The following is a 27,092-nucleotide window of genomic DNA, read 5'->3' as shown; positions in this document are numbered from 1 at the left end:
AGAACGGTGCAAATGTAAATAGTGGGAAAATGCAGTTCTAAAATGCGCACCACACATGCGAGCAGTTTAAATGGACAGAGATGGAAATATTCATTAGAAATGAGAGGAGATCTAAAGATGCAACAACTATCATGGGTTGCTAATATGACCAGGACAATGCCTTTGGCTGCTAGACAATGAAATAAACTGGAAAGACAACCAATAGAACAGCATGAGGTTATCAACATATTACATTTTCAACTTAAATGAATGAAAAGAAAAATCAGGCACTCATTGACATCACAGTTAACATCCTCATTGTTCATGAACCTGGAGAAAGAGCTTTTGGCATGGGGAATCCAAGCCTGACATTGGTCTGGATTGATGTCATTTCATGACTGGAGGAGGGTGGCACACATCAAATCATATTAATCACATATGCTGAAAACAAGATTGAAATGCTTACATACAAGCCCCTAACCAACAATACAGTTTAAAAAAAATATGAATAAGAAATAAAAGTAACAAGTAGTTAAAGGGCAGCAGTAAAATAACAATAGCGATACTATATACAGAGAGTACCGGTACGGAGTCCATGTTCAGGGGCACCGGTTAGTCGAGGTAATATGTACATGTAGGTAGAGTTACTAAAGTGGCTATGTATAGGTAATAACAGAGAATAGCAGTGGCGTAAAAGAAAGCGGGGGGGGGGGGGGGCAATGCAAATAGTCTGGGTAGCAGTTTCATTAGATATTCAGAAGTCTTATGGCTTGGATAGAACCTGTTTTGAAGCCTCTTGGACCTAGACTTGGTGTGCTTGGACCATGTTAGTTTGTTAGTGATGTGGACACCAAGGAACTTTAAGCTCTTAACCTGCTCCAATAGAACCCCATCGATGAGAAAGGGGGCTTGCTCAGTCCTCCTTTTCCTGTAGTTCACAATCATCTAATTTGTCTTGGTCACAGTAAGGAGGAGGTTGTTGTCCTGGCACCACATGGTCATGTCTCTGACCTCCTCCCTATAGGCTGTCTCGTCGTTGTTGGTGATCAGGCCTACCACTGTTGTGTCAAACTTAATGTTGGTGTTGGAGTCGTACCTGGTCGTGCAGTCATGGGTGAACAGGGAGTACAGGAGGGGACTGAGCACGCACCCGAGGGGACCCTGTGTTGAGGATCAACGTGGCGGATGTGTTGTTGCCTACCCTTACCACATGGGGCAGCCCATCAGGAAGTCCAGGATCGAGTTGCAGAAGGAGGTGTTTAGTCTCAGGGTCGTTAGCTTATTGATGAGCTTTGAAGGCACTATGGTATTGAATGCTGAGATGTAGTCAATGAATAGCATTCTCACATGCGTGTTCCTTTTGTCCAGGTGGGAAAGGACAGTGTGGCGTGCAATAGAGATAGTATCATCTGTGTATCTGTTGGGGCGGTATGCAAATTGGAGTGGGTCTAGGGTTTCTGGGATAATGGTGTTGATGTGAGCCATCACCAGCCTTTCAAAGCACTTCATGGCTACAGACGTGAGTGCTACGGGTAGGTAGTCATTTCGGGAGGTTAGCTTCGTGTTCTTGGGCACAAGGACTATGGTGGTCTCCTTGAAACATGTTGGTATTAGACTCGGACAGGGAGAGGTTGAACATGTCAGTGAAGACACTTGCCAGCTGGTCAGCACATGCTCGCAGTACACGTCCTGGTAATCCGTCTGACCCTGCGGCCTTGTGAATGTTGACCTGTTTAAAAGGCCTTACTCACATCGGCTGCGGAGAGCGAGGTCACAGTCTTCCGGAACAGCTGGTGCTCTCATGCATGTTTCAGTGTTATTTGGCTCGAAGCGAGCATAGAAGTAGTTTAGCTTGTCTGGTAGGCTTGTGTCACTGGGCATCTCGGCTGTTCTTCCCTTTGTAGTCTGTAATGGTTTGCAAGTCCTGCCACATCTGACGAGCATCGGAGCAGTACAGTTTGATCTTAGTCCTGTATTGACGCTTTGCCTGTTTGATGGTTCATTGGAGGGCATAGAGGGATTGCTTATAAGCTTCCGGGTCCTTGAAAGCTGCAGCTCTATCCTTTAGTTCAGAGCGGATGTTGCCCGTCATCCTTGGCTTCTGGTTGGATATGCATGTACGGTCACTGTTGGGATGACGTCGTCGATACACCAATTGATGAAGCCAATGACTGAGGTGGTGTACTCCTCAATGCCATAGGAAGAATGACAGAACATATTCCAGTCTATGCTAGCAAAACAGTACTGTAGCTTAGCATCTGCTTCATCTGACCACTTTTTTATTGATCGAGTCACTGGTGCTTCCTTCTTACATTTTTGCTTGTAAGCAGGAATCAGGAGGATAGAATTATGGTCAGATTTGCAAATGGAGGGTGAGGGAGTGCTTTGTAGGTGTCTCTGTGTGGAGTAAAGGTTTTCCCCCTCTGGTTGCACGTTTAACATGCTGACAGAAATTTAGTAAAACAGATTTAAGTTTCCCTGCATTAAAGTCCCTGGCCACTAGGAGCGCCGCTTCTGGATGAGCGTTTTCCTGTTTGCTTATGGCGGAATACAGCTCATTGAGTGCGGTCTGAATGCCAACGTCGGTCTGTGGTGGTATGTAAACAACTACGGAAAAATACAGATGTAACTCTCGGTAGATAGTGTGGTCTACAGCTTATCATGAGATGCTCGTCTGAGGTAGAGTAAAACCTAGAGACGTCCTTAGATATCGTGCAACAGCTATTGTTTACATATATGCATAGTCTGCTGTTCTATCCTGCCGATACAGCGTATAACCAGCCAACAGTATATTGATAATGTCGTCGTTCAGCCACAACTTCCAATGATTGCACGTTAGATAGTAGAACGGAAGGCAGGGTTTTTTTCTTTGATCGCCTATGAATTCTCAGAAGACAGCCCGACCCCAGTCCTCTTTTTCTTCATCGTCTCTTCATGCAAATGACGGCGATTTGGGCCTGTTCCAGGGAAAGCAGTATGTCGTTCACATCGGGCTCGTTGGACTTGTTAAAGGAAAAAAAAAGCTTCTGCCAGTTCATGGTGAGTAATCGCTGTTCTAAATGTCCAGAAATTATTTTCGGTCATAAGAGACGGTAACAGCAACATTATGTACAAAATAAGTACAAAAATGAATTTACAAACACAAAAAAAACTAACATAAAAATACAATCGAGCACGTTAGGAGCACGTAAAATGTCACCCATCTCCTCCGGCGCAGTCTTTATGATGGGATTAAAATCAAACGCCTTCCACCTGTATTGTAATCATGTATTCCATTTTACAGTAATGCATGGTACTTATATATTGTTAAGGTCCTGTGTGGCTCAGTTTTCACTAGCAATACCAGAATTGTGGGTTCGATTCCCACTGGGGTCACATACGAAAATGTGTTGACTCACTGTTGTCATTTTGGATAAAAGCGCCTGCTACGTAAATGGCATATATTACGGTATTACAGTACTGTATTGGCGAATGCATTTTTAGTAAAGCAGTATCAAAAGCATATCAAAATGCCCCCAGCAACTTCATTTTGGATACACATTTACTGTATACGGGATGAATGTCTCATACAGTACATTTAGTTAATACTGTAATGTAGTTTTATGAGGTACTATTTATACATAAAGTATGAACATACACTACCGTTCAAAAGTTTGGGGTCACTTTGAAATGTTCTTGGTTTTGAAAGAAACACAATTTTTTTGGTCAATTAAAATAACATCAAATTGATCAGAAATACAGTGTAGACATTGTTTATGTTGAAACAGCAGATTTTTGAATGGGATAGGTGTACAGAGGCCAATTATCAGCAACCATCACTCCTGTGTTCCAATGGCATGTTGTGTTAGCTAATTCAAGTTTATCATTATAAAAAAGGCTAATTGATCATTAGAAAACCCTTTTGCAATTATGCTAGCACAGCTGAAAACCACACAGCTGATTAAAGAAGCAATAAAACTGGCCTTCTTTAGACAAGTTGAGTATTTGGAGCATCAGCATTTGTCGGTTTGATTACACGCTCAAAATGTCCAGAAACAAAGCCCTTTTTTCTGAAACTCGTCAGTCTATTCTTTCTCTGAGAAATTAAGGCTATTCCATGTGAGAAATTGCCAAGAAACTGAAGATCTCATACAACGCTGTGTACTACTCACTTCACAGAACAGCGCAAACGGTCTCTAACCAGAATAGAAAGAGTGGGGAGGCCCGGTGCACAACTGAGCACGAGGACAAGTGCATTAGTGTCTAGTTTGAGAAACAGACGCTTCACAAGTCCTCAACTGGAAGCATCATTAAATAATACCCGCAAAACACCAGTCTCAGCGTCAACAGTGAAGAGGCAACTCCGGGATGCTGGCCTTCTAGGCAGAGTTCCTCTGTCCAGTGTCTGTTCTTTAGCCCATCTTAATCTTCAAATTTATTGGCCAGTCTGAGATATGGCTTTTTTCCCCCGCAACTATGTCTACCTTATATAATAGATATGCAAAAATGTATTACAACTTGTTTTTGATTTGTCATTATAGGGAAGTGATGAAGATTTTTATTTAGATTTTCATTTTAAAATAAGGCTGTAACGTAACAAAATGTGGAGAAAGTAAAAGGGGTCTGAATACTTCCTGAATGTACTGAATATACCGTATTTAGCTGCTACTCATGAACTTTATCAAAAGTACACATCAAATAGCCTATCACTGAGGTAGTTGGCTTAAGGATAAATTCAGCCACCATTTATTGTTTAACTCAGCGGGTTCTCTCTGGCTAATACCCTACACAAATGTGCTGCAATATTCAAGGTAAATTAAATTAAATCTAATTAAGTCCAACTTGAGACTCCCCAGGTCTGTTTCCACCATCTATACTGAGTATTCCATTGCGCTGCACGAAATGTTAACTCAGTCTTGAATGACGCATGCCAAGTTATACCAGAGATAAGGGACTGTTGTTTTCAACCACACAACTCAAATGCTGCTTCACCAAAGAACGAAATTGAAAACCACTTTGTTCAAGCCCTCAAGAACGGTTGTCCAGTAAAGATGCTAATCTGTTTCTATCTGCCAATTTATTGGTAGTCCAGTATTCAGATGACCTGTCCCCAGAGCTTCCTATACAGTTTCCGCAACGTGTTGAGGCCGACAATTAAGGAGAATGAGGCTCAATTAAATGTTACAGAAACGCTGCATTTGAAGCACCACTCCCTTCTGCCCAGCTTCCCTTACGTTGCTACGGCAATCAAATTTTTACCATCCCTGTAACTGTCTCTTCAGCAGAGAGATAATTTTCTAAAACTAAAGCTCATAATATAACTACCGAAGAAACATTAGGTTCTCGGTCTGATATGAGTCTTTGAACACCTGAGTAAGCTCCACCCATTGAACTAGCGTCATCGTAACCTTGACCATGGCATTTGTTCACCCATATTCCCCTTATACTTTCAAAATCCGTTAAAAAAAATTATTAAAAAGGCCAGAGGCACTTTCAGTCACAAAAAGGTTTATTACTTTTTGGAGGCTTTAATGACAGGCGCATGGGCCTACAGAACTCGTGGGCCACCCCCGCCTAGTGGGGGCTGCCCGGGACCTCAGTGCCTTTGATCACACATTGGATATAAATTATGGACATTTTGATAGGTACTGCAAGTGTATTGCCTTATGTGAAAAGTGTAATGTCCTATCATTTACAGTATTGTAGCATATTACATTCAAAGGCCAATTTTGAAACATGCATCTTGCTATTGGAGAAACTGGTTGTTAAAACAACACAATTGAAGATGCATCATTATATTGTGTTTTGGTGATTAAATTAAACGTTCCCATGGTATTTCACTGCAAATGTATATTTTGGATCAACGGCTATGTGGTGAAAGATGTCTCCAAAACAAAATGAATGCACAATAAAATGATTTGAATATAAGTGTTAACATTTTGTTGTTTTGTCCTAAATTCACCACATACTTGTGAAAATAGCACCAAAGCAATAAGACTAACATTAGGATGAATAAACATCCATTGCTATGCATAATGGCGCTAAGAGACAATACGGAGACAATACGGCGATAAGATGATGAGACCTCAATCCTAATATGTTTACAGTAAAGCAAAAAAAAAAAAACTTTACATGTGTGTCACAGTGTTACAAGACATACAGTACGTGCAAAAAAGAAAGCCTGTAGAGGGTGAGTCAATGCCCAACACACAGTCAAGGTCATTGCACACCCATACAAAGATTGCTTTTGTGAAGCCAAAAACAAAGGAGTTTAAATAGGTTGTTGTGTTCCATTGCGTTCATATTATACTGAACAAATATATAAAACTGAACATGCAACAATTTGAAAGATTTTACTGAGTTACGTAAGCAAATCCTTCAATAGAAATAAATTCATTAGGCCCTAATCTATGGATTTCACTTGACTGGGCAGGGGTGCAGCCATGGGTGTGCCTGGGAGAGAATAGGCCCACCTACTTGGCAGCCAGGCCCACCGACTGTGGAGCAAGGCCCTGCCAATCAGAATTAGTTTTTCCCCACAAAAGGGTTTTAGCATTATCCCATGATTGACTTATGATGGTTAAAACATTACTCAGACACATCTTTTAATTTTAACATTGTCTAAAGTAGTATGTATTTCTCTTCAAATAAATTGATAATTGTATCATGGGGAAACCTGTTAAATGTTATACAATTTGAAGGATGGTATTATTATTTAACCAGGTAGACTAGTTGAGAACAAGTTCTCATTTACAACTGCGACCTGGCCAAGATAAAGCAAAGCAGTGTGACAAACAACAACACAGAGTTACACATGGAGTAAAAAAAACAGTCAATAATACAATAGAAAAAGTCTATATACAGTGTGTGCAAATGAGGTAGGATAAGGGGGGGGGGATGAGGCAATAAATAGGCCATAGTGGCGAAATGATGACAGTATGGCAAATTAAACACTGGGGTGATAGATGTGCAGAAGAGGAGTGTGCAAGTAGTGGTACTGGGGTGCAAAGGAGCAAAATAAATAACAATATGGTGATGAGGTAGTTGGACGGGCTATTTACAGATTGGCTATGTACATGTGTAGTGATCTGTGAGCTGCTCTGACAGCTGGTGCATAAAGCTAGTGAGGGAGATATGAGTCTCCAACTTCAGTGATTTTTGCAATTAGTTCCAGTCATTGGCAGCAGAGAACTGGAAGGAAAGGCGGCCAAAGGGGGAATTGGCTTTGGGGGTGACCAGTGAAATATACCTGCTGGAGCACGTGCTACGGGTGGGTGCTACTATGGTGACCAGTGAGCTGAGATAAGGCGGGGCTTTATCTAGCATAGACATAGATGACCTGGAGCCAGTGGGTTTGGCGACGGCCAGCCAATGAGAGAGTACAGGTCGCACTGGTGGGTAGAAAAATGGTGCTTTGGTGACAAAACGCATGGCACTGTGATAGACTGCATCCAGTTTGTTGAGTAGAGCGTTGAAGGCTATTTTGTAAATGACATCGCCGAAGTCAAGGATCGGTAGGATAGTCAGTTTTACAGGGGTATGTTTAGCAGCACGAGTGAAGGATGCTTTGTTGCGAAATAGGAAGCCGATTCTAGATCTAATTTTGGATTGGACATGTTTAATGTGAGTCTGTAAGGAGAGTTTACAGTTTAACCAGACACCTAGCTATTGGTAGTTGTCCACATATTCTAAGTCAGAAGCGTCCAGAGTAGTGATGCTTGACAGGTGGGTAGGTGTGGGCAGGGATCGGTTGAAGAGTAAGCATTTAGTTTTGCTTGCATTTAAGAGCAGTTGGAGGCCACGGAAGGAGAGTTGTATGGCATTGAAGCTCTTCTGGAGGTTAGTTAACAGTGTCCAAAGAAGGGCCAGAAGTATACAGAATGGTGTCATCTCTAGAGGTGGATCAGAGAATCACCAGCAGCAAGAGTGATACATAATACATTAACAACATATCTAAATATCTAAATCACCATAGGCTATCAATCCCAATGTCAACTGCCTCCAGACAATTAATTGGACATTTTATCCCAATTGACCTTGACTGATTTTTTGTTGTTGTTAATTCAATTTACCATGGATCATTGATCCTATGTAAGCCTAATCAATTTCAGCAGAAACGCACTGACTGCAATGCACATCACAACAGACAAAGGCAAGGGTCATGACACATTACCTTTGTAGGCCACTCAAAACATGGCATTATAACCATGAGTCCAAAGACAGATAAATGTTATAGACGTCAATGAGTGTTTCCAAAATGCATCTCTACATGCCAACACACAGACTCAGGGAGATGTAAGCCACAGGCAGACACACAGAGAGAGAGACAGAGACAGAGCGAGAGTAGCAGTTGCGAGATGAGATCACAGATGACGGCCACGGTATATAGCACAGCCTGGCCAAGAGACTCCTCCGGGGCACTGCCAGAGACAGGACTGTTCAGAAAACAACCCAGTATCTCTTGGTTAACTAGTGTTGACCATGTTGGAGCCAAACTTTCCATGACAATAACATTGTCATTTACATCCTTAGTAGAATGTAATGATCTTGGAACTATGGGTGCCACAATGGCACTCAAAAATCGTTTTGTCATTGTAAATCTACAGCGCTCTAGGCTGACTAACACCTGACACCTCCACATGAGTCCCAGAGCAAGCCAATAAGCTTGACAGTTCCACATTCCCAATGACAAGAACAATTTTGAGGACATGTGATTAGTTTTGGATTCCTTTCTGCAGTAGACCATTGAGTTGCCACACCCAGAAACTGAACGAAAATTGGATGGGCTTCCTACTAGGGCTTGCACAATTGTTGTATAATTGTGTCACCAACAATTATACGTAACAATCGTCATAATTGTATTACCACATTCATTTTATGAGAAGTGGGGAATGAATTTGATAAAGAAGATGTTGTTTCCCCATAGCAGTTTTTTTTTTTTTTTTACATGAAGAGTGTAAAGTTGGTCATTATTTTATGAGCAGACCGTCACGGTTGGGTGGAGAAGCTTCATTTCCAACATTTCAAAGAGGTCAGAACTATTCGTTTTTTGAGACGGTATCACCAAAGCTGTGTTGCATTCATTAGGTATGTCGTAGCTAAGTTTTAAAGATGCATTACCAGTTCAAAACATTTTTCTACAAAAATGACAATTACATCCATAACCGTGCTATTTGCATGACAATGAATCCTTACCCCAAATTCCATAATTGACACAGCCCTACTTACATTTACATTTTACATTTAAGTCATTTAGCAGACGCTCTTATCCAGAGCGACTTACTTCATACCTGCTAGGCTAGATAAGCTTTTCTGGGCCCCAAAACTATTTAGTAGAGCACTTTTCTGGAAGAAAATTGGCAATTCCACTCTACCACTCAGAGAGGAGTAGTTACAGTAGGGACTAATTCATCATACGCTTTTAGTGCCGACCCGTCCCGCTAACGCAGAGCGCTGTAGCTCAGTGACCCAGCAACCCACTGCAGGAAATCTAATTGGTTAGGAACATTTATCATCTGGGTGAGCTTGTCAATTACCTTCATTCAATGGCAGTGGACAGTGTGTTGCCTGATGGATTAAAATCCCTCCTCTGGGTGAGTCTTGATGACAGACAGAGGGATAATGGGGAAATGACAAAACAGGAGACCAGGGATGGGGAATTTCTGTCAATTCCACGAGATGACGTACTGAAATCAGGGCTCGGCCCCTCGAAATGTCTAGAGACGGGAACATAATTCAGAGCGCAGCTTTGACTGACCTACCAGGCACTTCTCAAAGCTTCAGCTAGGGAAGGAAACCGGGTTAGGTGTGCAATGTGCATCCATGATAATCCATGTGTAAATCCATCATAGATGGCCTTTAGGCAAAGTCTAAAAACATTATTCCCTCGGTCCATATGTTTTGATACTGCATACACAATGGTGCATCAGCTCCAACTGCCACAGGCTTGCTATTTTTCATATCAGAGACCAGCCAGAAGCTCAGTGGGGATCTGGGATCGAATTTTCACTCCCCTGACATATATTCTTCATCAGACAGTAATGTAGAAATTCCAGACATCAATCATCTTCAGGCTCCCTTGATGTAGCTGCACAGAAAGCATGGCATCCTGATCAGCTGGGGCTTCTGGCCAGACATCTATCACAGTCAGAATCATGAAGCATTTAATTTATAGCCGTCCTCTGGCTATTACAGTATCCACTTTGAAAAATAATGACAAATCGAGACCATGGGACTATAAAGGTTCGATCTGCGCAAAACATAGTTCTGAGATATTGAGCGTCAAAAGTTCTCACATCCCAGATCTCAGAACTGTTTTGTAAGTGAATTCTTCTTTCACAACCCATAAAAGGTCCTCCTCATCTTAAAAAAAAGGTACCTAGAGTATCATATTCCACAGATTGAAAGTTATGGCTCTGAAATGGTAATCTGGGTTCAAACATAATGTTAACATTATTTCAATTTTAATAAGAAAGTACGGTTATTTAAATGAAAGAGAATACCCTTCTTTCTAATACATCATTAAATATATGTTCATCACACATTTGTTAAAGAGATAGTGTGTCATTTTAAGGAACTACAGTGCCTTGCGAAAGTATTCGGCCCCCTTGAACTTTGCGACCTTTTGCCACATTTCAGGCTTCAAACATAAAGATATAAAACTGTATTTTTTGTGAAGAATCAACAACAAGTGGGACACAATCATGAAGTAGAACGACATTTATTGGATATTTCAAACTTTAACAAATCAAAAACTGAAAAATTGGGCGTGCAAAATTATTCAGCCCCTTTACTTTCAGTGCAGCAAACTCTCTCCAGAAGTTCAGTGAGGATCTCTGAATGATCCAATGTTGACCTAAATGACTAATAAATACAATCCACCTGTGTGTAATCAAGTCTCCGTATAAATGCACCTGCACTGTGATAGTCTCAGAGGTCCGTTAAAAGCGCAGAGAGCATCATGAAGAACAAGGAACACACCAGGCAGGTCCGAGATACTGTTGTGAAGAAGTTTAAAGCCGGATTTGGATACAAAAAGATTTCCCAATCTTTAAACATCCCAAGGAGCACTGTGCAAGCGATAATATTGAAATGGAAGGAGTATCAGACCACTGCAAATCTACCAAGACCTGGCCGTCCCTCTAAACTTTCAGCTCATACAAGGAGAAGACTGATCAGAGATGCAGCCAAGAGGCCCATGATCAATCTGGATGAACTGCAGATATCTACAGCTGAGGTGGGAGACTCTGTCCATAGGACAACAATCAGTTGTATATTGCACAAATCTGGCCTTTATGGAAGAGAGTGGCAAGAAGAAAGCCATTTCTTAAAGATATCCATAAAAAGTGTTGTTTAAAGTTTGCCACAAGCCACCTGGGAGACACACCAAACACGTGGAAGAAGGTGCTCTGGTCAGATGAAACCAAAATTGAACTTTTTGGCAACAATGCAAAACGTTATGTTTGGCGTAAAAGCAACACAGCTCATCACCCTGACCACAACATCCCCACTGTCAAACATGGTGGTGGCAGCATCATGGTTTGGGCCTGCTTTTCTTCAGCAGGGACAGGGAAGATGGTTAAAATTGATGGGAAGATGGATGGAGCCAAATACAGGACCATTCTGGAAGAAAACCTGATGGAGTCTGTAAAAGACCTGAGACTGGGATGGAGATTTGTCTTCCAACAAGACAATGATCCAAAACATAAAGCAAAATCTACAATGGAATGGTTCAAACATAAACATATCCAGGTGTTAGAATGGCCAAGTCAAAGTCCAGACCTGAATCCAATCGAGAATCTGTGGAAAGAACTGAAAACTGCTGTTCACAAATGCTCTCCATCCAACCTCACTGAGCTCGAGCTGTTTTGCAAGGAGGAATGGGAAAAAATTTCAGTCTCTCAATGTGCAAAACTGATAGACATACCCCAAGCGACTTACAGCTGTAATCACAATTTTTCAGTTTTTGATTTGTTAAAAAAGTTTGAAATATCCAATAAATGTCATTCCACTTCATGATTGTGTCCCACTTGTTGTTGATTCTTCACAAAAAAATACAGTTTTATATCTTTATGTTTGAAGCCTGAAATGTGGCAAAAGGTCGCAAAGTTCAAGGGGGCCGAATACTTTCGCAAGGCACTGTATATCCTACACATAACTCGCATCATTGCTAAAGCTTAGCTCTGGATGAGTAAAATGTATATATTTTTCTCGTCTCGGACACTGAAAGTCACTAAACTACTTGCTATTAAATCAATAAAAAGTGGTAAATTTGTAATATTACCGAAATAACCTCCATGGAAAGGGTTTCGTATTGATACAGAACAAGATAAAAACAGTAAATGCCTCTCCTAGGGGCCAAACATGCTCTAAGGCACCTGTATCCATTTGTTTTTTACCATATCTTATGGTATGCTTATCGTATGGTCATTTTTCTGAAAAAGTGGTGAAAGCAAATGCATGTAATTTAAAAAGCTGGACTGCAGCCTGAAATGTGTAACATCTTAATTTGCAGGAAATGCAAACATGTAGTGATGCGTTTTAAAAAAGACTTCTGAAGTTTAGAATTACCACTTTGAAATTTCAGACATGATTTGCCCTAACAAAAAAAATGTATCAACCCCTACAAAGAAGTCCATTAATTATAATCCACATTTCATGTTGCTACAGGATTATTTTACTGTTGTAGCAAACTGGCTCAAATTAATTTCCTACATCAGTATGATATGAATTAGGGCTGTCCAACAACAACAAAAAAGCAATCTGTTCTTTTGACCAATCGATTGGTCCAAATTTTAAAATGTGTATTTATAGACATAGTTGATTGTATTCAATCAAAGGGTGTATGTAGGCTACTTTGCCTGATGCTTTAAGCAATGCAATAAAAAAAAATATATAGACAAATAGGGAGCCAGAGATCAATATAGACTAACCAGAAGAAAAAAATAACCTGTTCCCAACCTGACCCTCCTCGTCCCACTGCAAAGATTATGCTCCTAAAGTCCATTATGCTCCTAAAGTTGCCGGTAATAGACTACACCAGCAGGCAAAAGGCACACCTTTTCCGAGTTATCGTACCATTTCTACTGATCTGCATGTTATGATTTTCATATGCACGTTTTTGTGGTACAGTTTAATTTATCAAAATCAATGTCATGTGGTTATTCAAAATTCAATCTAAATGAAAATGATGAAAATCTAAAAAGTAACTTCTATTGCCAATATGTAAAAATAGCCTACATGAAGCCAACAAAAAAAACTATCCAGATGAAAATAAATAACCTAATAATCACATTGGCTACGCGCACGGCCTTGTCTGCAAGGAACTTGAAACATTGTATCATCTATTAAACTTGGGTCTGCGTGAAGCTTGCAACAATGTATAAAATATACGGGGCCCTACCCAGTAAGCTCCAGCCAGACAGACACAGCTGTAGGCTATTTGCGCAAGGGATAAGAAGTAATCAGGTAGGCCTTTTCTTTTTTTAAATACATTTTCACCTGATCAGAGCATGTCAATTTCTTCCTCTTTCATGCGGAGTGGTTATGGAAAGGGATTTTTTTAAATCCGTTGAGGAACCTTTGTATTCAAATCACACTTTATTTGGCACATGCGCCGAATACAACCGAATATGCACAGAATACAAAGTGTAGACCTACCGTGAAATGCTTACTTACAAGCCCTTAACCAACAGCGCAGTTCAAGAAAAATAAATATTTACCAAGTAGGCTAAAATAAAAAAGTAATACAATAAGAATAACGAGGCTATATACGGGGGGTACCGGTACCGAGTCAGTGTGCAGGGGTACATGCTAATGGAGGTAAACTGTACATGTAGGTGGGGGCAAAGTGACTATGCATAGGTAACAAACAAACGTAACAAACAAACAGTGAGTAGCAGCAGTGTACAAAGGGGGTGTCAATGTAAATTGTCCAGCAGTCTAATGGCTTGGGGGTGGAAGCTGTTCGAGGAGCCTTTTGGTCCTAGACTTGGCGCTCTGGTACCGCTTGCCATGCAGTAGCAGAGAAAACAGTCTAACTAGGGTGGCTGGAGTCTTTGACCATTTTTTAGGGCCTTGCTCTGACACCGCCTGGTATAGAAGTCCTGGATTGCAAGAAGCTTGGCCCCAGTGATGTACTGGGACGTTCGCGCTACCCTCTGTAGTGCCTCACAGTCAGATGCCTCACAGTTGCCATACCAGGTGGTGATGCAACCGGTCAGGATGCTCTCGATGGTGCAGCTGTAGAACCTTTTGGAGGACCATGCCAAATCTTTTCAGTCTCCAGAGGGGGAAAATGTGTTGTCATGCCCTCTTCATGACTGTCTAGGTATGTTTGGACCATGATAGTTCATTGGTGATGTGGAATCTTTGAATTTTTGTCATAAAAGCAAAAAAAAAGGTCAGTGGTAATTGTGAATTAACAAATGCAATACAGTACTTTTTCAATAAAGGGAATGGAGAGAAAATAAATTATATAAAAAGCGATGAGCACATTAAAAGTGGAGATATGTTTTGTACACTCAATGTATATTGCAGTAATTTCAGCAGTTCAGAATTATTGCGAGTTTAGAAAGCATAGCAATCGATATCCTAAACTTCTTGGAAACGAGAGGTCAGTGGTTAACTATGTCATTTTGAGCTGCATCCCATTTCTTGCTAGCCCTGGCCACTAGCCTTCAATTCCATCAAAAATGTAAAAGCATTAGACAGGGGTAGATTGTCTACCAATACAGTTACACCAATCCACTGCTTGGAATCTTTGAGGGGGTGTGAATGAGTGACAGGCGAGAATGTGTGCATGCACACGCACTCTGCCTTCCTGTTTTCTGTACTGAACAAAAAATATAAACGCAACAGTCAACAATTTCAATGAGTTACCATTCATATAAAGGATATCAGTCAATTGAAGACTGTGTGAAGTAACAATGTTTATTGTAACCACAGGGGCAGGCAAACGACAGGGTTCAATAATCCAGAGGATCAGAGACCGGCAGTGGTCAGGCGGGCGGGTACAGGGTCAGGACAGACTAGGGAAAAGTCAGGAGCTGAGACAAAACGCTGGTAGGCATGAACAAACAAGACGAACTGGCAACAGACAGAAAACAGGTATAAATACACAGGGGATAATAGGGAAGATGGGCAACACCTGGAGGGGGGTGGAGACAAGCACAAGGACAGATGAAACATCAGGGTGTGACAAATGGGTGGGCATAGGCTCACCCACTTTCTCTCCACAAAATGGCTTTATTATAGACAGAAATACTCCTGTTTCATTAGCTGTCCGATTGGCTGGTGTCAGACAATCTAGCAGGTGAAGAAGCCGGATGTTAGGTCTGTGGTTGTGAGCCAGTTGGACGTATTGCCAAATGCCCGATGATGCGTTGTGCAGACCTCACTACCCTCTGGAGAGCCTTACGGTTGAGGGCGGAGCAGTTGCCGTACCAGGCGGTGATATAGCCCGCCAGGATGCTCTCGATTGTGCATCTGTAGACGTTTGTGAGTGCTTTTGGTGACAAGCCGAATTTCTTCAGCCTCCTGAGGTTGAAGAGGCGCTGCTGCGCCTTCTTCACGATGCTGTCTGTGTGAGTGGACCAATTCAGTTTGTCTGTGATGTGTATGCCGAGGAACTTAAAACTTGCTACTCTCTCCACTACTGTTCCATCGATGTGGATAGGGGGGTGTTCCCACTGCTGTTTCCTGAAGTCCACAATCATCTCCTTAGTTTTGTTGACGTTGAGTGTGAGGTTATTTTCCTGACACCACACTCCGAGGGCCCTCACCTCCTCCCTGTAGGCCGTCTCGTCGTTGTTGGTAATCAAGCCTACCACTGTTGTGTCGTCCGCAAACTTGATGATTGAGTTGGAGGCGTGCGTGGCCGAACAGGGAGTACAGGAGAGGGCTCAGAACGCACCCTTGTGGGGCCCCAGTGTTGAGGATCAGCGGGGAGGAGATGTTGTTACCTACCCTCACCACCTGGGGGCGGCCCGTCAGGAAGTCCAGTACCCAGTTGCACAGGGCGGGGTCGAGACCCAGGGTCTCGAGCTTGATGACGAGCTTGGAGGGTACTATGGTGTTGAATGCCGAGCTGTAGTCGATGAACAGCATTCTCACATAGGTATTCCTCTTGTCCAGATGGGTTAGGGCAGTGTGCAGTGTGGTTGAGATTGCATCGTCTGTGGACCTATTTGAGCGGTAAGCAAATTGGAGTGGGTCTAGGGAGTCGGGTGGAGGGTGGAGGTGATATGGTCCTTGACTAGTCTCTCAAAGCACTTCATGATGACGGAAGTGAGTGCTACGGGGCGGTAGTCGTTTAGCTCAGTTACCTTAGCTTTCTTGGGAACAGGAACGATGGTGGCCCTCTTGAAGCATGTGGGAACAGCAGACTGGTATAGGGATTGATTGAATATGTCCGTAAACACACCAGCCAGCTGGTCTGCGCATGCTCTGAGGGCGCGGCTGGGGATGCCGTCTGGGCCTGCAGCCTTGCGAGGGTTAACACGTTTAAATGTTTTACTCACCTCGGCTGCAGTGAAGGAGAGACCGCATTTTTCCGTTGCAGGCAGTGTCAGTGGCACTGTATTGTCCTCAAAGCGGGCAAAAAAGTTGTTTAGTCTACCTGGGAGCAAGACATCCTGGTCCGTGACTGGGCTGGATTTCTTCCTGTAGTCCGTGATTGACTGTAGACCCTGCCACATGCCTCGTGTCTGAGCCGTTGAATTGGGATTCTACTTTGTCTCTGTACTGACGCTTAGCTTGTTTGATAGCCTTACAGAGGGAATAGCTGCATTGTTTGTATTCAGTCATGTTACCAGACACCTTGCCCTGATTGAAAGCAGTGGTTCGCGCTTTCAGTTTCACACGAATGCTGCCATCAATCCAAGGTTTCTGGTTAGGGAATGTTTTAATCGTTGCTATGGGAATGACATCTTCAACGCACGTTCTAATGAACTCGCACACCGAATCAGCGTATTCGTCAAGGTTGTTATTTGACGCAATACGAAACATGTCCCAGTCCACGTGATGGAAGCAGTCTTGGAGTGTGGAGTCAGCTTGGTCGGACCAGCGTTGGACAGACCTCAGCGTGGGAGCTTCTTTTTTTAGCTTTTGTCTGTAGGCAGGTATCAGCAAAATGGAGTCGTGGTCAGCTTTTCCGAAAGGTGGGCGGGGCAGGGCCTTATATGCGTCGCGGAAGTTAGAGTAACAGTGATCCAAGGTTTTTCCGCCCCTGGTTGCGCAGTCGATATGCTGATAAAATTTAGGGAGTCTTGTTTTCAGATTAGCCTTGTTAAAATCCCCAACAACGATGAATGCAGCCTCCGGATAAATGGTTTCCAGTTTGCAAAGAGTTAAATAAAGTTCGTTCAGAGCCATCGATGTGTCTGCTTGGGGGGGGATATATACGGCTGTGATTATAATCAAAGAGAATTCTCTTGGTAGGTAATGCGGTCTACATTTGATTGTGAGGAATTCTAAATCAGGTGAACAGAAGGATTTGAGTTCCTGTATGTTTCTTTCATCGCACCATGCCTCGTTAGCCATAAGGCATACACCCCCACCCCTCTTCTTACCAGAAAGGTGTTCGTTTCTGTCGGCGCGATGCGTGGAGAAACCCGTTGGCTGCACCGCATCGGATAGCGTCTCTCCAGTGAGCCATGTTTCCGTGAAGCACAGAACGTTACAGTCTCTGATGTCCCTCTGGAATGCTACCCTTGCTCGGATTTCATCAACCTTGTTGTCGAGAGACTGGACATTGGCAAGAAGAATGCTAGGAAGTGGGGCACGATGTGCCCATCTCCGTAGTCTGATCAGAAGACCGCTACGTTTCCCTCTTTTTCGTAGTCGTTTTTTGGGGTCGCTGCATGCGATCCATTCCGTTGTCCTGTTTGTAAGGCAGAACACAGGATCCGCGTCGCGAAAAACATATTCTTGGTCGTACTGATGGTGAGTTGACGCTGATCTTATATACAGTAGTTCTTCTCGGCTGTATGTAATGAAACCTAAGATGACCTGAGGTACTAATGTAAGAAATAACACGTAAAAAAACAAAAAACTGCATAGTTTCCTAGGAACGCGAAGCGAGGCGGCCATCTCTGTCGGCGCCCAGTTCTTAACTGACTTGCCTAGTTAAATAAAGATGAACTAAAAAGGCGTAAAAAAAAATATATTTTTTAAATAAAAAAAGCCAAATTGGTGTCCAAAAATACCGTTTGTTATGAAAACTTGAAATCGTCCCTAATTAAAATCGGTAGACCTCTAATCTAGGTGGCATTTTTCAGTTTGGCTGTACAGGTAGACTTTGTCCAAAATAATGCTCCTGGGTTACCAATAACGGTAGGCAATAACTTCATTCAAAACGTTTTGCACTTTAGTGTATTTATATACTTGATGTTTTTTTTAACTAAGTTAAAAAATATATATAAAAAAATAAAAAAATAAAATAAATCGCTGGAGTTAATCTTTAAAACACACTTATTTTATTTCAATGTTTAGCCTATTTTATCAGGGGTTGATGAATGACCAAATTAAAAGTGGATGATTAGATGCCTAAGACATGAAGGGTCCCCACACTCAGTACAGTAACCCCTACATCCCAGATGTTCCCCCCCCAGTGATTTACCCAGTTCAGTCACGACCGCATGCGTGTTAGGGATACACCTTTCCCCCCCCCCAGTTGTCAGCGCGTCGATTCTGCCTACACTGATCTGTCACATATATTGCAAAGGGTAACGGGATAGTTTGAAAGTAGTTTGGCAACAACATGCTGTATGACATTCGAAAATATTACCTAGGTGACGTAGCCTAAATGAACCCAATTTCATCCTCAAAACAGGCTGAATTAAGCAAAGCTAAAATTACGAATTGCTAAATAAATGTTCATGTGTTTCGGTTAGGGACGTCTTAGTCGTACCATTTCACATCTAGCTAAGGAGTTGTGCTTCATGAACAGTACAGTGCCTTCACACACCTGGATTACTTCCACAATTTGTTGTGTTGATAGCTGAATTTAAAATTGATTAAATTGAGATTGCGTGTTGGCCAGTGAAACAATACCCCATAATGTCAAAGTGGAATTATGTTTAGACATTTTCACAAATTAATTAAATGGAAGCGCTAAAAACGTATTCAGTCACCCCGTTGTTATGGCAAGCCTAAATAAGTTCAGGAGTAAACATTTTCTTACGTCACATAATAAGTTGCATGGACTCTGTGTGCAATAATAGTGTTGAACAAGTGTTAACATGATTCTTGAATGACTACCTCTTATCTGTGTGTTTGTGTGGTACAGAGATTTGTAAGGTTCCTCAGTCAAGCAGTGAATTTCAAACACAGATTCAACCACAAAGACCAGGGAGGTTTTCCAATGCCTCGCAAAGAGCACCTAGTGGTAAATTGTCAAAAATAAAAAAGCAGACATTGAATATCCATTTGAGCAAGGTGAAGTTATTAATTACGCGTTGGATGGTGTAGCAATACACCCAGTCACTACAAAAGATACAATTTCATTTGTCCCATGCGCCAAAAACAACAAGTGTAGACTTTACTGTGAAATGCTTACCAATGAACAATGAAGTTAGAATGAAAGACAATTAAAGACATAGATAAAAATAAAACTAGTAACACGATAAAAATGGCACAAAATAACAAGGCTATATACAGGGGGTACAGAGTCAGTGTACTGGGGTACAAGGTATTATGTACATGTAGGTTTGGTGATTCAAGTACTATGTATATGCAGGTAGGGGGTGAAAAATCAGAAAGTCTGGGTAGCAGTTTAATGAACTGTTCTGCAGTCTTATGGCTTTGGGGTAGATGCTGTTCAGGAGCCGTTTGGTCCCAGACTAGGTGCGCCGGTACCGCTTGCCGTGCGGTAGCAAACAGAACCGATTTGGGTGATTTGGGTGGCTGGCCTATGACAATTTTTAGAGCCTTCCTCTGATGCCGCCTGGTATAGAGGTCCTGGACGGCAGGGAACTTGGCCCCAGTGATGTACTGGGCCGTACGCACTACCATCTGTAGCGCCTTGCGGTCAGATGCCAAGCAGTTGCCATACCAAGCATTGATGCAGCCAGTCAAGATGCTTTCAAATGGTGCAGCTGTAAAAATTTAGGATCTGAGGGCCCATGCCAAACATTTTCAGCCTCCTGAGAGGGAATAGGTGTTGTCGTGCCCTCTTCATGACTGTGTTGGTATGTTTGGTCCTTAGTGTTGTGGACACTGAGGAACTTGAAGCTCTTAAGAATCTCCACTATAGCCCTGTCGATGTGAATTGGGGCATCCATCCATTTCCTGTAGTCCACGATCAGCTCCTTTGTCTTGCTGACGTTGAGGGAGAGGTTGTTGTCCTTGCGCCACACTGCCAGGTCTCTGACCTCCTCCCTGTAAGCTCTCTCATCGTCGTCGGTGATCAGGACTACCACTGTCGTGTCATCAGTCGTGGGTGAACAGGGAGTATAGGAGGGGCTCCACACGCACCCCTGATATTTTCAATAAATGTGCAAACATTTCTAAAAACAGGTTGACTGCATCAGGGGGTATTGTTGGTAGAAAATAAATAACTTTTGAATTCAGTCTGTAACAACAAAATGTGGCATATATCCAGTGGTATGAATAATTTCTGAAGGCATTGTACAGTGCATTCAGAAAGTATTCAGACCCCTTGACTTTGTTACAGCCTTATTATAAAATGTATTTTTAAATAATAATCCTCAAGCTACACACAATACCCCATAATGACAAAGCAAAAACAGTTTAGAAATGTTTAGAAATTTAGAAATGCAAAAACAACATCACATAAGTATTCACATCCTTTACTCAGTACTTTGTTGAAGCACCTTTGGCAGTGATTACAGCCTTGAGTATGATGCTACAAGTGTGGCACACCAGTATTTGGGGAGTTTCAATCTTCTCTGCAGATCCTCTCAAGCTCTGTCAGGTTGGATGGGGAGCGTCGCTGCACAGCCACTCCCGCGTTGCCTTGGCTATGTGTTTGTGGTCATTGTCCTGTTGGAAGGTGAACTGTAGCCCCAGTCTGAGGTTCTAGTCTGAGGTTCTAAGTGTTCAGTAACAGGTTGTTTTCATCAATGATCACTGTACTTTGCTCCGTTCATTTTTCCCTCGATCCTGACTGGTCTCCCAGTCCCTGCCACTGAAAAACATCCCCACAGCATGATGCTGCCACCTCCATGCTTCACTGTAGGAATGGTGCCAGATTTCCTCCAGAAGTTACACTTGGCATTCAGGCCAAATAGTTCAATATTGGTTAAATCAGACCAGAGAATTTTGTCTGGTCCATTGAGGGACAAGCTGAGTAAACCGGCCTAGTTGCGTGTGCGAGCATTGAGAAATAAATGTACGCATACAATCATTATTCAATTTCATCCAAACTGCTTGTGCACGTCAACGGGCGTCTGCGTAGCCAGGCACTAAAATAAAACTTGGTCCTATTTTAGATGCTTGACGGTCTGCAAGTCCCACCACTCCCATCTACTCCAATTTCTCTCCGTGATAAGAGTCACTGACTCAAAGCCACAAGGAGGTAAAACATATTTCAACATACAAACCCACGTGGGTGATTGACTGGAGTTCCACGTGGCGGTAATGCATAAGAAATAAAAATTTTTTTAAAATAGGTTACCCCTTTTATCTGTGGATTAATTGTCAGAGTAGAGAACGCATGATTTTGTATGGCTCAAAACGAGTCCAACTTCTACAGATAGAGCATTTAAAAAACACACACACACACACACACACACACACACAATGCTTTTCAGGTAAAATAACATTAGCCAGCAACAGCAGGCTAGTGTTTCAACCCATCACCAAATGAATCATTAGTTCACAGTCGGATTTGCCAATTTAACCTGCATGTCATGAACGAACGGGTCTGGTGGGGTTAGACAAAAATCAACATACACCTTGACCTAACCAGTTCCGCACGGGTGTAAAACAAAGACATCCTACAAGACAGATCGGTTGAGAGATAAGCATCATCTAGGAGTGACGTGATCTGATATAACACAATGCCTTTCTCTACCGCTTTCACTCACCGTGCACACATACCTTTGAATGAACTTGGCTTCTCTCATTCTTCTCCCTAATGGTAGCCTACTCTGTAAATTGCACTGATTTACACTACTTTAGGTGAAGGACTTGCGCAAAATAACAAAACAAAGCCAACACAAGATTAGCAGGTTGCCAATTATTGGAATGACTCATGTCGGCTACTGGAAGCAACTCTGCAGGGTAGTGACTAGCTGGCAGTCATAAAATCTGATTTTAAACCTAACCTTAACCACACTGCAAACCTTATGCTTAACCCTAACCTGAAAATCATTTTTATTTTCATGAATTTAAAATAGCCTATATAGCCAATTGACTTTGCAGCTGGCCCATCTAGTGAGAATCGCTCAGCTCCGCCTCAAGGACAAGATTCATTCCAATAAACGTCAACCTGCACACGATTATGGAATGAAATGTTGTTACGTGAGTTGTGTAGGGTGCAATTGCAGCCCGCAATTCAGGGCGTTCCTGCATCTGTAGGAGCCCCTCTTCTACTTCTATTGGTCCATTTTTAAGCAAGGACTCCAGTACAGTAGGTGGCGGTAATGAACCACAACATTGGATGCCAGTCGCCGATAAACCCCACAGAAGAAGAGGCAGGGGTGACAATGGTAGCTAGCTAGATAGGAATATGTCTACAGTTGTCCTTCACCTGGCTGTCGGGCACTGTTTTCCCGCAGTTCTGTTAACGAGGGCAGTTGTTCGGCAGGCGTTTAATACACTGGGTGCTATAGCTAGATAATTAGCAAGCTAGGACTTCGGTACACAGCAGGTGGGAAGCCGGTTAGGCATCTAGCTAGCCCACTGGTAGACAGTGTCCTTCACACCAGCCTGTCGGGCACTGTTTCCGCAGTTCTGTTAAAGAGGACAGTTGTTCTACAGGCAGGAGCAAAGACCTGTGTGCTAAGTTGTTACCAACTAGCTAGGAGGATTCCGGTACACAGCAGGTGGGGGCGACACCGGTAGACAGTGTCCTTTGCCCCCGAAAAACGAATCCATTTTATTGGGAAATACAAAATATCAAATTTCACACAAGCATTCCTGCAGGAACCAATGGGATGCTCGGGAGGGGGGGGGGCTTCCTGCACATGCAGAAACGCCCACATGCAGGAACGCCCCGAATTGCAGGGATATTGAGAGATTGCTCAGTAGGCTACAGCAACTTAACCACACCTTGGCAATAGTCAATTGGCTGCACGATAAAACACACTCCCCACCGGGCACAGAAAACAATTCAAAGTCTATTCCATGTTAGTTCAACGTAAATGTCATTGAAATTATGTGGAAACAATGTTGATTTAACCAGTGTGTGCCCAGCGGGTTGTTTCCATGGGGCAGCCCCTTTCGTACTCACGTGAGTGGAGCACGACTACGCTTCTGAACTTGAATTCCGACTTGAATGGGACAACATGAGTGAGTTAAGATAAGGTAGATACGTCAAGGTTAAGAGATGTTTAAATCCTCCTCAGCCTCTCTCCAGGCAAAAGTCTAGCTGACTGAGCCATCTCTCCCTACATTAAAAAAAAACACATTGAACGTGAAAGACGCCTTACCCAGAGATTAGTCCACTTTTCCACAAGGAGGGGGGATATAGAATGGCTAACGTATTTATGAAGTATGAACAGACGGTCTGGACTTTGACTTCAGCGTAACTATCTATCCTTCTGAGTGCTCTGTCGCTTGCTTCTTCGAGTTTAGTCTGGTTTGCTTTCCGCGTGCTCTTTATATGCCCCTTGACTCTCCAGCGTCCGCCTCTTTCTCTCTCCCTTTTTGCTTTGATACAGACTACAGAAGGATCACTCTCCCGACGCGCTCATTTTATTCTTCATGTACTTCAGTCTATCTCGTGCGCGCCCTCTCTTTCTCTGTTTGTACCAGTTTTGATGCTGGCAAATAGCCTACATAATAAATGACATCAAACTGACATCATCAGCATTCATGATTCTAATAGGCCTATCTCAGTCAATCCACGTCTGCAGTCCATCCAGCCAGGCAATTCAAAATCTCCTGCAGTCATTATACTGCATAATACTCCATTAGCCCTCTGACACGGCAGAGCCACCCACAGTATCCTAACAGTAACTTTCCCTGCATATCTCACCTGGGAAAGAGTTTCACCCAGGTACAGATCTAGGATCAGCTTCCTCTGCCCCTGGTCCTAACATGAACTATTAGTGGGGGAAAAGATCAGTGTCTAGGGGCAATTTCACCCTACTTCTCTAAAGTCATGCACCTGCATGGTAACTGTTGGGCGGCCAACTGTGAGCAGTGAGTACTGGCTATAACCATCTGTTACACCTTTGAGGAGTTGTGTTCAAGGCTACACAGGCTGGTCCAAACCGCTTTGATTTCTAGGCTGTTGCCAGGCAACTGTTGTCCCTGGTGCCAAGGGTGGCCATCACAGTGTCCCTTCTTTTTGTTCATCCTTCCATCATCCTGCTCCCTGAGCATCTGCCTCTGGTTCCAAAGGTTGCATGTTCGAATCCAGCAATAGAAAGTTGTTTAAGACTTATGTTTTAAGCTTATCCCAGATCTTAAACTTTACCTTAAGCATTCATAGTTAATGCCTAACCTTATAAATTTGGGGTTAACCCCTAAAGGTAACCCTAACCTTAAAAACGTAGCCTCAAACGCTTTGAAATTGTACGCTTGGAACAACTTAAAAATGTGATGGTTTGGGATGAGTTGGACCTCAGAGTGACGCAAAAGCAGCCAACAAGTGCTCAGCATATATGAGAACTCCTTCAAGACTGTTGAAAAAGCATTCCAGTTGAAGCTGGTTGAGAGAATGCCAAGACTGCCTTGATGACACCTTTGCACAAAGGGTGGATACTTTGAAAAATCTAAAATATATTTTGATTTAACACTTGTTTTGGTTACTACATGATTCCATATGTGTTATTCCATAGTTTTGATATCTGCACTATTATTCAACAATGTAGAAAATAGTAAAAAATAAAGAAAAACCCTTGAATGAGTAGGTGTGTCCAAACTTCTGAATCATACTATAGGTAAATCAGCACTCAATGCATTCAATTCTGCTAGCAGTACATCTCCAAGAAACTAACAACTGCACCATTAATAAATTAGTCTAATTATAACCGATTCAGTAATAAGATTCAATAAAATGATTGCTCTACTTGCCAGGTGGGACTGTGCCAGTAAACTGCACTTGTTCTGGCTTTCTGTCTCAAATCTTTCTCTCCATGTCAATCCCTTTGTGATGTAAAGCTGCAAAGATGGACTCAAAAGATGGCAATTGATATATTGACATATTGAAAGCAAAGGGGAAATATATTTCAATAGTGCTTTAATTAATGCTAGAAAACAGACTATGTATAGGATTTTGTCAGGAGTTTCAATACAGGTCTCTCTAGTGCTCTCTAGTGTTTTGAAAGTGCTGTTAAGTTTGGGGTTCACACATACAGTACATACAGTACATGTATGTGCAACACAAAGACTTCATAATGAATGATAGCTAATGAGACACATATAGTATAATAAAAAAAAATTCATTTCATGATATGAGATCATGCGGAAATGCTGTTAATTAATTTGACCCTTCGGTGAAAACAAGACATTATAGCATACTTCTAGCAACATTAAATCAGTATGAAGTGGTGTTGTTACATTCGGTTATTAATTGGAATATTGCAAAACATAATTCTATAATGCACTATGGGCTCTCAGAAGGCTATATCAATATAGAATGTAAAAAGTGACTCAAACGTTTTGAATCAGTAAAAATAGTACATTTTACTAGGCACTTTTGGGTGAACAGAAAAGTGGGCACTTCGTTAGAACAAAAAACAGCTAAATATATAGTATTAACATTCCATGTGAAAACTCACCATTCATCTACTGTACCAATGTAGCCCATGGTTCACAAAACCCCATTTTGGCTTCTGTCCTCAGTGAAGATAAACATATTAAACACATGTAATTCAAAAATACATTTGTTAACTTAAGGGTGTAACATAATTACTCAATTAGAATTAATAATGTGTTTAATAATCATAGACACTCGTCAGAAACCATGGTGGGTGACTCGTGTCTAACTTATTTTCTTAACTGTTGTTTGGTATTACTGTAAACATTTGCATCAAGGACAAGAATAAGGCTTTTTTTTGTCTTGGAGCTAAATATTTAAAATGACAAACTACAAAAACGTTGACTACACCTTCACCTGATTATCTAGTCATACCAAAAAATCAATACGGATAAACACATACAACCATAAACAAAAGTACACAAGTAATCAACTGCAAGAATGAGTATGGGTAGATCATTTGAAATGCTTATACTTAAAATAAGCAAGATACATTTTCAAACAGAATACTCCCTGAAAAGAATAGAAACAGAATATGGTGATTACAACAAAAATCATTCAACAATATCCGTAATATGATATGTTCATTGAAGCATGACACATTTATAAGTTGTTGCAATCATATACAGATACATACACAGACATACATATACAGTTGAAGTCAGAAGTTTACATACACCTTTGCCAAATACATTTAAACTCAGTTTTTCACAATTCCTGACATTTAATCAGATTAAAAATTCCTTGTCTTAGGTCAGTTAGGATCACCGCTTTATTTTAAGAATGTGAAATGGCAGAATATTAGTCGAGTGAATAATTTATTTCAGGTTTTATTTCTTTCATCACATTCCCAATGGGTCAGAAGATTACACACACTCAATTAGTATTTGGTAGCATTGCCTTTAAATGGTTTAACTTGGGTTAAACGTTTTGGGTAGCCTTCCACAAGCTTCCCACAATAAGTTGGGTGAATTTTGGCCCATTTTGCCACAACTTTGGAAGTATGTTTGGGGTCATTGTCAATTTGAAAGACCCACTTGTGATCAAGCTTCATCTTCCTGACTGATTTCTTGAGATGTTGCTTCAATATATCCACATAGTTTTACTTCCTCGTGATGCCGTCTATTTTGTGAAGTGCAATTCGCCTTCTGCAGCAAAGCACCCCCACAACATGATGCTGCCACCCCCGTTCTTCACGGTTGGGATGGTGTTCTTCGGCTTGCAAGCCGCCCCCTTTTCCCGT

At 42.0% G+C, this 27,092-nt stretch overlaps 1 protein-coding gene across 1 annotated transcript in view; it reads right to left on the bottom strand.

Moving 5' to 3' along the window:
* Nucleotides 1-23,714, bottom strand: part of LOC135516909 (3',5'-cyclic-AMP phosphodiesterase 4B-like) — a 123,393-nt gene extending 99,679 nt beyond the window's left edge. The window contains exon 1 of the mRNA XM_064940980.1: nucleotides 23,574-23,714. The gene's annotated coding sequence lies outside the window, so the exon portion shown is untranslated. The remainder of the gene's footprint in view (nucleotides 1-23,573) is intronic.
* Between the last annotated feature and the right edge of the window lie 3,378 nt (nucleotides 23,715-27,092).

This window comes from Oncorhynchus masou, chromosome 3, assembly GCF_036934945.1.
Source record: "Oncorhynchus masou masou isolate Uvic2021 chromosome 3, UVic_Omas_1.1, whole genome shotgun sequence".
Classification (NCBI taxonomy): domain Eukaryota; kingdom Metazoa; phylum Chordata; class Actinopteri; order Salmoniformes; family Salmonidae; genus Oncorhynchus; species Oncorhynchus masou.
Note: the sequence above shows the minus strand (reverse complement) of the source record. Positions and strands in the feature narration are given on the sequence as shown.